We start from the raw sequence: 10543 nt of genomic DNA, 5'->3' as shown, positions 1-10543 counted from the left end.
CCATCTTGCCTTAACACACCTGCAGGGATGTTTCTAGAAAGCCTAGTAAGTGCTTAAATAGCAGACACCTGGAGTGTGTCTGATTGTGGTTGGAACTAAACTTTGCAGGACACCGGCCCTCCAGGACTGAGTTTGGACACCCCTGGACTTAATCTACACATAGGAACCTGATAAAAATGCTTATTTTAAAAGAAAGTTTCAGATGGCATTTAGAGGTTTTTGCATCTGAACTCTTCATTTGTCCTCATAAACCTTCTTTGTTAAGCTGCTTTGACACAATCCTCATTGTAAAGCACTATATAAATAAACATGAATTGAATAGAATTGAAAAAAATGTGTCTCCACTAAACAATCTTAAAATTCTGCGTTATATGAAAAGATAAGTGGGTGACTAAAGAGCCACATACACTGCATTTATTTGTTCATTCATTCATTTTCCTTCAGGGTAATCCCTTATGTATCTATGTAACTGTTTCAGAATGTTTTATGCAGCAGAAGCCCTTCTAGCCACAACCCAGTACTGGGAAACACCCATACACTTTCGCATTCACACACACACACACACACACACACACACACACACACACACACACACACACACACACACACACACACACACACACTTCTAGACTGAGTCTTGTTAATCTGTAACACCATGAAGTGTAAAGCCTGGTTTATACTTCTGCGTCAAGTGATTGGCGTGATCTACGCACAATCCTTGCGCGTAGTCGTGCATTTATACTTCTGTTATGCACACTGTTTCTGTTGCTCTGCAATACACTTCCGAAACGCTAGCTGGCAGTAGGTGTTTATGTTTCTCTGTGTCGAGTTTCTTTGCTGGTGTTTTGTTTTTTCTGAACGCTTCCTTAAATGTACAAGTGGCTCAAATTTGCTCATTTTGAGGCGGGAACCGGCGGAGGTGCAACAACTTTAATGAAAAGGCAAACACAAAACAACAGTCTCCATCCAGAGCTCCTTCACGAGACACCACACTTGTAAACACCCGCTGCATCAGGCTCACGCGGCTCTCACCTCCGCCCATATTCATCAGCGCTACCAAGCCGACCAATCAAAGAGCTTGCGCTACGCGTTGCATTTTTTGGCCACGGCGAAGGGCTATAAATGCAGAAGTATAAATCAGCCTTAATCCTGTCTAGTCTTCCTGTGTTTTAATCCTTGCTTGTTTTTTTTTCATCATTGATTCTCTGCTGCCTGCACTGACCGTTTGCCTGTGACTTTGACTACGCTTCTGGATTACCCCTATGATACTGTTTGTACCTGTTTGACTGTTGCCTGCCTGACAATTCTCAGTTTAATAAACTGCACGTGGATCCCCAACTTCATTGTCCAGCATCCTACGGTTACAACTGCTTTGTCTACCTAAAATAAATTCTGGATATTAGCTTGTCAGATAATCAGAAATTTGACATTTTGTAAGTATATGTTTACATTTTTATTTGTTGTTTTAATGACATTTTTAATATCTTTATTGTGTTTTTAAAATGTAAATGCCACCAATGGTTAATTCTTTCAATATTTAGCATTATACTAGCTTACACATGTAGGACAAAAAGCCATTAAAACTTTATTTCCAATAGATGTTGAAAGAGAAGTTAGGAAGTGGAAATAAGATCAGGACATGCCACAGGCCAGACTCAAACTTCACGAGTCAAACTTTACCCCCTGGCTAAGGTTATTTTATTTAAATTAGCAGACATCTTATCTTTTATTAAATTATCAAGATGTAATTAGTTTTAATGGATGCTAAATAAAATTTCAAGCCCTCACAGCCAAGAGCAATTCAAGGCCAGGTAATTGAAGTCAATCCTTTCAGATACTCCGTACGTGATCAGACTCATGACCTGTTATCAAGCACAATCCGGACGCTGTTTTTTTATTCTTCATTTCCTTTATATGTGCACCCCTTTCTTTTATCATTACAAAAATGGTCTGTCATCATCTTTCTTTGAAACAATTACAAGCCTGTCCAGCTGTCTCTTTTCATTAGAGCACTGGGGAAAATCAGAACAACTAGACAAAAAACTAAATGAGAAACCACAAAAGAAGAAAGTTTAAACACAACACAGAGAGAATGACCTATAGATGAGAAGGCTAGATGAAACAAAGTGTTCCATGTAACACCGAAGAAAATCCCTTTAAAAAACATGAATTGCAGGACTTGGTAATTTGAGACTTTGTGGTTGTCAAGCCAACTATTCAGAAACTCACACTCTATAGGAGAATATCTATTAAAAGAATTAAAGAACTAGTCAAAGAAGAGTTACAAAATCACTAAAACTTAATGAAAATAAGAAAGAGAGAAAGACAGAGACAGGTCGTGAAATCTACATGTCAGAGCAGAGCTGATTAAATTCACGGTGTTCCAAATATGTTCAATAAGGACCATCTGATTCTAGGGGTATTTTATGGTGTAATAAAAACAAGCACATAAAACTTTTTCTGGAGATTTTTTTTATATTATCTAAGCTATTATCTAAGCCACATGCCTACTCTCACCAGTCACTTTAATAGGTACACCTGTCTAACTGCTTGGTAACGCAAATTTCTATCCAGCATTTACACATGTAGACATGGTCAAGAAGATGGGGAAGAAAGGTGATTTAAGTAACGTGGCATGGTTGTTGGTGCCAGACGTGCTTGTCTGAGTATTTCAGAAACTGCTGATCTACTGGTATTTTCTTGCACAACCATCTCTAGGGTGTACAGAGAATGGTCCGAAACAAAGAAAATATCCAGTGAGCTGCAGTTCTGTGGGCACAAATGCCTTGTTGATGCCAGAGGTCAGAGGAGAATGGCCAGACTGGTTCACGCTGATAGAAAGGCAACAGTAACTCAAATAACCACTGGTTACAACCGAGGTATGCAGAGGAGCATCTCTGAACACACAACACATCCAACCTTGAGACAGATAGGCTATAGCTGCAGAAGACCACACTGGGTGCCACTCCTGTCGGCTAAGAACAGGAAACTGAGGCTACAATTCACACAGGCTCACCAAAATTGGACTACAGAAGATTAGGAAAACGTTGCCTGCTCTGATGAGTCTTAATTTCTGCTGCAACATTCGGATGGTAGGCTCAGAATTTGGTGTCAACAACATGAAGCATGGATCATCCTGCCTTGTATCCACAGTTCAGGCTGGTGGTGGTGGTGTAATGTTGTGGGGGGTATTTTCTTGGCACACTTTGGGCCCATTGGAACCAACTGAGCATCCTGTCAACGCCACAGCCTATGCCCATTCCTTTTTGACCACAGTGTTCCCATCTTCTGATGGCTATTTCCAGTAGGATAGCAAACCATGTAATAAAGCACGAATCCTCTCTGGTTTCTTGAACATGAAAATGATTTCACTGAACATAAATGGCCTCCACGGTCACCAGATCTCAACCCAATAGAGCACCTTTGGGATGTGGTGTAACGGAAGATTCCCATCAAGGAAGTGCAGCCAACAAATCTGCAGCAACTGTGTGATACATGTGCTATCATGTAAATATGGACCAAAATCTCTGAGGAATATTTCCAGTATCTTGTTGAATCTATGCCATGAAGAATTAAAGCAGTTTTGAAGGCAAGAGAGAGAGTCCTACCTAGTACTAGTCAGGTGTACCTTATAAAGTGGCCTATAAGTGTATGTAGATATCAGAGTTCAATTTAACGTATTGAATCAATGAAGTATGGCACCTTTAATACATCAGCCTCACTTAAGAAAACTTGCCTAGTACACTTCAATCAGTTGTAGCCTATTTTCTGTATTTTTATATTAAAAATCTCTATGGTGAGTTCACAACTTTTAAAGGGATAGTTATTATACAGTATATCATTTATTATATATAATTTACTCACTCTCCACTTGTTCCAAACCAGTTTGAGTTTTTATCTATTTTTTTTTTTTTTGCTGTTGAACACAAAACACATTTTGAAAAATGTTAGAAACCAGTAGCCATAAATTTCCATACTATATACGTTTCCTCCTATGAATGTCAATGGCTACCGGATTCTAACATTCTTCAAAATATTTTTTTATAGCAAACTGAGGGTGAGTGAATACATTTTCGGTGAACTATACCATTAACTTAGTCAGTCAGTCCAAGATAATTTAATTCTTTGCTTCTATAGCCTTGATCTAAGAATCAGTCAAAGATAATTTAATTTACCCAAACACAACTTAAACAATCCACACAGCCCAAATTCACAGGCATAACTGGAGCCCTTTTAATTTCATAACCATCATCAGAGAGGTTTGTCAGTATGTACATACTAAGCTCAAGGCAAATAATCAAAATTATTAATAATGAATATAAACTTATTTAAGATATTCTAATCTACCATTAAACTGCATCATAAATGACATATGTTTTTTCTAAAAATTCTGAAATATTTTTCCTTTGGCATTTTTGTATTAACGAAGGAAAAGAAATATGATCAAGCACACAACCAAGTGAATGCTTTCAAAAGATCCCTGATGTTTTAGCTGATGCAGTTTATTGGTATATAATGAGACTTACTTAGACATTAAAATGACTATCAGTGGAGCAATCCATCATTAAAATTCTGTAACCCAAGCTCATTGGAAAAACGTGTCTCATTGCTACACGTTTACAAAACGTTACATATGTTGCTCTATTAACACTTTTTTACACATTTAAGATGATAAATCTGCTATATTTTTGGTAAATTTAAAATATATTACTTAAAGGTCCCGTGAAGTGCTTTGATGTAATCTCAACTGAAAAATAAAGAGAGGGTGGGACCTGGAGTAGCTCCTCCCCTTTTTAAAAATTAGCCAATAGCATTTTATTTTAATCACAGCTCTGCCAGGGAGAGTGGTTAAGCTTAAGCGCATCAAATGAGAAGTGTCTTGAGGAGGGTGGGACATGTCAGACATTAGAGAGCATTTGATTGGTCAAGCTTGATGTGATACTGAAGTATTGAACATTGATCCATTTGGACGGAAGTGACAAACTACAAACTTTACATGTTTATATCAGTTTTATATCTCTTAAGCATGAATTTTGTCACTGTTTGGGAGCACACCAACATATAGATGTCCCTAAAAACATCTGTCCATGACTGAAACATCTATTTTTTTATTATTATTTCATGGGACCTTTAAGGTGCAATTTGTTTCAGCATGTACCCATCTACAAGTAGGCAGCACCTGTCAGACACAGTGAACCACTGAAACCCAACCAATAGTGTTTTCACAAACAGTGTATTTCACAATTAGTGTATTTTAACCATGTCAATTTACCGTGATTTTACCTCTTTTGTAGAAGCGTGCTTTACCAGATTCAAAGCCAAAAATACAACACTGTACAAAGTGAGCTACCGAGCAAACAGACCGCGCCAGAAAGGTTGTCCATATGGAGATAGATAGGTGAAGTAAATACATTCAATTACCAGTCAGGTTGTTTTATGGCATTTATTTGGTGTAGTGCTAAGAACTGCACAAAAATAATTATTTATTTTTCCATAATAAGTCCCTATAAATATCATTGACGTGAAAGGGAACAAACCTATGGTGTCATACTGTCCCAGAGTATTTATGTAACCTATAAACTGCAGTCAAGCTAAAGTTTAAGTCAGTTTTTTGTGTTTCTTAAAAATGTAGGCTGAAGCACATTTCAAATGATCCTGTAATGCTCCATATTGAAAGCCTAAACATATCAATAAAGTTGCATCTTCTCTACAAACAAAAAAGAAAACATCCAATGAACTTGAACTCGAAGTTATACCTTTACAAGACAAACAAACTAAAATATAATGCACTGTTCTTCTATAAGCCTGATTACACAAGGCTCTTGACTGTTGATGCATTAGTGCTCAAGGCTCATTGCGACACAGTATCAGCATTGCTCCTCAGGGGCTACATTGTGCTGAGAGCTTAATTCGACACCATTCATTCACATCCTTCTTACATACAAGTTAAGTCATTCACATGCCCACCCACAGGGAGGCCATCCATGTGAAAAACTGCACATCCTTAAGAAAACAAAAAGACAGAAAGGAGGTAGACTTAAGAGCCCAAAAAGTCCTTCCCTTTTTCTGTGAGCAATAACTGTGACCAATCTACTAGCTCACCATGAAATGGCCAAAAACTGCAACCAAGTGCAAAAATCACAGTGATTTTAAATCCAATGAGTCTCTCAAAATGAGATTAAGCTCAATACTTTTTAGACATTAAAAAGTTAGATGTCTCTACCGTAAATAGTTTTTTTACACATGGATCATTTCTGTCCTATTTTAAAGGCTTAATATTATGTAAACAGATTTGTCAATGCTCAATAATCAATAGTAATATGACAGCATGTAGTAGCTTGACCTTGAATTGGTATTCTTGAGCATGTGTCAAACTAGAGCTGCCCATCACTATATGGCCTCAGGTCTGGCATAATTTATTTAGCCGTATTCTTTAATTCACAAGAGAGAAACAACAAAAAAACAAAGTAAAAAATTTGACACCAAAAGGAGGATTAAACAGCTACACATTCCTGTACTGAACATCATAGCATACCATACAGTATGTGATGCTGGGATTTAAGCAAGCTTATTTTGTAATGTGTATTGCATACTCTCTTCTGACAAGGTTTGTCAATTCATATTATATTTTATACAGAAGTTCTAATCGATAACGGCTGAGGAGTGATTAAAAAATGTGAAGAGGATCTACAGCTAAATGAATGAGATTGTGATATATTTAATGATATAGTTAATTTTGAGGATCTTTAAGGTACAGCACTGCAATATCTTTCTTTGTGCCAATGAAAACAAATAGTAAAAGCCACTGTTGTGGGTTTTAGAGCAACACTGAGTGAACTGCCTGGAACCAATTGACTAAGTAAATGAGAGTCAATTCATTCATTTATAAATGAACTGGCAGCTACATCAGACAAAGTAGGCCGAAAAAAACAATATGTGTCCAAATTTACAGTAATTGAAAAACAGCATGTAAAAATACAATACCTGAATACACTGTTTATGAAAATAAAGATATAACACATAAGGAAGTACAAAAAAAGTAGAAAAAATAAATTTACAGAGGTTATCAAAAAAAAAAAAAAACCTGCTGATTATTTGGCCTCATGTACACTTTATATATAAGATATGCAGCTTACGTTTCCATAAATAAAATAATTAAATAAATTCAGTGTGGCATGGTGGCTCAAAGGTTACCACTGTCGCCTCACAGCAAAAAGGTTGCTGGTTCAAGTTCTGGCTAGTGTGTGTGTGTGTGTGTGTGTGTGTGTGTGTGTGTGTGTGTGTGTGTGTGTGTGTGTGTGCGTGCGTGCGTGTGTGTGTGTGTCCTGTATATAGTCTAGGTAATCATGGAAAAGTGTCCAGATTGGGTAGCTTTATTTTGATGGTCCATTTGAGTATTAGTAGAGGGTTTGCTAAATATCTGCTGATACTTCAACATACATTTATCTAACTATAAGAAACTTTGCAAGTACATGTCAACTTAAACTAACCCTGACCCCAACCTAACAAAATTAGTTGACATGTAAATGGAATGTAACTTAAATTCAACAAATGGACCATCAAAATAAAATGTGACCTTGGATTGTTGTCATCTGTAGTGGGAGTTGATTTGCGCAAAGCACCCTGGTAGCTGATGTTCATGTGGTATCATGTGTAGCTCTTCAGTGATCTGCAAACACAAATCCTCGAATCTTTATTTTGCTCAATATCACATTACACTTGAGTACCTTTAGATTCTGCATCCAATTTTTCTCTAAAAAAGTCTTTTGATTAAAAATAAATAAAAAATAAAAACTATATGAATGAGATACAGCATTGTAATTCTTTCCAGAAAAGCCAAGTGCCTGGAGGGCAGATTTATGGGCTTAACAATCTACTAACCTGTGTTAATGCGGTAAATAAAACATGGAAAAACTTTTCCAAAAAAAAAAAGACCAAAAAATATTTTTTTTTACATTATTGTGATGGGGCCATTTAGACACAAAGCAAAGTTGGGAGAGGGACGGAAGATGGGATTGGGAAATATTCGTGAGACAGGGCTCAAATTGGGGCAACAAGATTTCACAGAAATCCTAATTAATTACATTGTACGTGTGTGTGTCTGCCTCTGCAGAAGTAAAAAGCTTTGTTTTTCATAAAAAGTACATTCTTGACTATTTCTGTTATTTCAGATAAAAATAGATTGATAAAATATGTGTCGACCATGGGGTTGGGTAGATAAACGATGCCATCGTCCATCGCCGATAGACATCACAATGTTAAGCTGGCATCGTGATCCTCCACCCCGCCCCAGTCGCAGTAGCAACCTGCATGCGAAAAATACCAACTTAGGCCACGTTTACACTAATATGTCTTAGTTTTAAAATAGCATTTCAGAATGATCCACGTCTACACTGGCGTTTCACCTAGCATTTCTAAAAAGATCTTCGTCCACACTTTACCACTGAAAACACACATCACATGACCAAACACACACACACACACCCCAGAGACAGTTTATTAAGGATGTACCACTGGATCGCGTCTCACAATAGTTGTTAAACGTGAAATTTAATTAATTTGTCATTTCTAACGACTCTTCGGTCTTTTAAATCTGTCAGGTAACGTGTCACAACGTCAGTACACTGCTTCAATCTTTTGCTTTCACGCTTGTACTTAATCATTTTAGTGAAAATCTCAGATACTGTTGGTAGGTTCCTGTTGGTTGTGCACCTTTTTACCAACCAAGTTTGTCGATGCCATTATAACGACACAGATCACTCTGCCTATTCATTTAACTTGTGTGTAACTTCTTTGTTTTCCCATAACCAAATCAGAAATAAATAAAAGCCCATGCAGGTTAGGTAGTTGAACCAGTAGGCTACAAATAATTAATTTGTTATTTATTAATTATTCATAAATAATTAATTTGCCGCCATTTACAACAACGATGCATCGTCTATGGCAATGTTTAACATTAGACATTTTATGATGCCAAATTTCAGTCTCCCAACAAAGTTTTGACCTTGGTGAAAAGACCAACTTACACCGCAGAAATGTCTACAGTTTTACAAGCAATACTTCAATTGTTGTAAAAAGAAATGCCAGACAGTGTTAATTTCTTGGTTTGTCCACTGAAAAAAACAAAATGTCTCCTGAACTGCAATGGTGCTGTATGTCAGTGGACTGCCCATGAGGCTTTTGGCGCTTATGAAAAATTTGTAATCTTATCGTGTACAATAACACCAGTGTAATCAGACTGTGATCAGCTGCTTAATTCAAATAAGCTTTCCCAGCATGTAAGTCCAGCAGCATTTATCTCTCCACTGTACTGCATGGGGCTGCTGCGTCACACAATAAACGAGATGTGTTACCATGGAAATATAAAAGCTGTGTGTTTTAAATAATGGTCTCATTAAAAAAAACTCACATAAGGGGATCAGCTGAAGTATTTTGACCTTACAGATGAATAATGTTAAATTAACTAGGTAACATTCCATTTACAATCAAAAACACAGTTCTTTGGAGCCATTCTCCAGCAAGTCCTGTGGAGTGCTGCAGTGACTGCCTTATTCTGGGTGAAGCACATTGATGGATGTGTGCTTGAGTTCCACCCTTAATGACATCAGCTCTGGATTTGAAAAAATAAACTTTTGACAAAAAGACTGTCAAAAGGGAATATCGTTTTTTAGCACTTTGTCTACGATTTGCATGAGAACCCAACTCTTTAACAGTGTAAGTAAACCTCTCTTTGTCCCATGTGTTGGTTTAACAATTTATGTTTTCCAAAGTTATTTATCCTTAAAGTTATATGATTGTTTTTGACAATCAACCGTATGTGGATTGAAATATCTATCTATTCAATCTGTTCAAGAAACAAAGGCGTTTAATGCAAGACCCAAAATCCGATCAAACTTGGACTTACATACAGTTACAAACAGGGCAATTTGCTGGATGAGCATGTTCTTAAATGTTGCGCTTGTTATTTGGGAATAATTAACTGCTAGTTGGTGCGACTCCAACAAATTATACAAGAGAACCATATAATAATTTATATTATCACAAGCAAACAATGCATCTGTCAATTTAACACTGTTCATTTGTTTTATTTTAATGCATTTTATTTCAAATGAAATGACAGAAAATGAAAGATGGAGCTCTACTGACTACAGTATATTCGATCTTGCATTGATGTTTAAACAACCATGAGCAGCTGTTTTTACCATGTGTCACTTTAGCATTGTTTATTATCATTATGGCTTTTTGTCTTTTTTATTATTAAATTTACCTATATTGATGACAGCAGGGGTGTCTAAACTCCATCCTGGAGGGCTGGTGTCCTACAGATTTTAGTTGCAACTTGCCTCAACACACCTGCAAGGATGTTTATAGGAAGCCTAGTAAAGCTGCAGTCACACAAAACTTTTCTCCCCATTGACTTTAGTTTGTGATTGCTTTAGACCAATCGAACATCAAAACATGACCTCTCTGTTCAGAAATTTAAAGCAAGGACCAATCGCTCACTTTTGTAAATGTCTAATCATCTGGTTTAATCCTGCCCCCT

The 10543-nt window shown here is 36.9% G+C and overlaps 1 protein-coding gene across 4 annotated transcripts in view; it reads left to right on the top strand.

Moving 5' to 3' along the window:
* me1 (malic enzyme 1, NADP(+)-dependent, cytosolic) overlaps positions 1 to 10543 on the top strand; it is a 132533-nt gene that overhangs the window by 16548 nt on the left and 105442 nt on the right. The window lies entirely within an intron of this gene.

This window comes from Danio rerio, chromosome 16, assembly GCF_052040795.2.
Source record: "Danio rerio strain M-AB ecotype USA chromosome 16, GRCz13ab, whole genome shotgun sequence".
NCBI classification, from domain to species: domain Eukaryota; kingdom Metazoa; phylum Chordata; class Actinopteri; order Cypriniformes; family Danionidae; genus Danio; species Danio rerio.
This window is presented reverse-complemented; position numbering and strand designations above follow the sequence as displayed.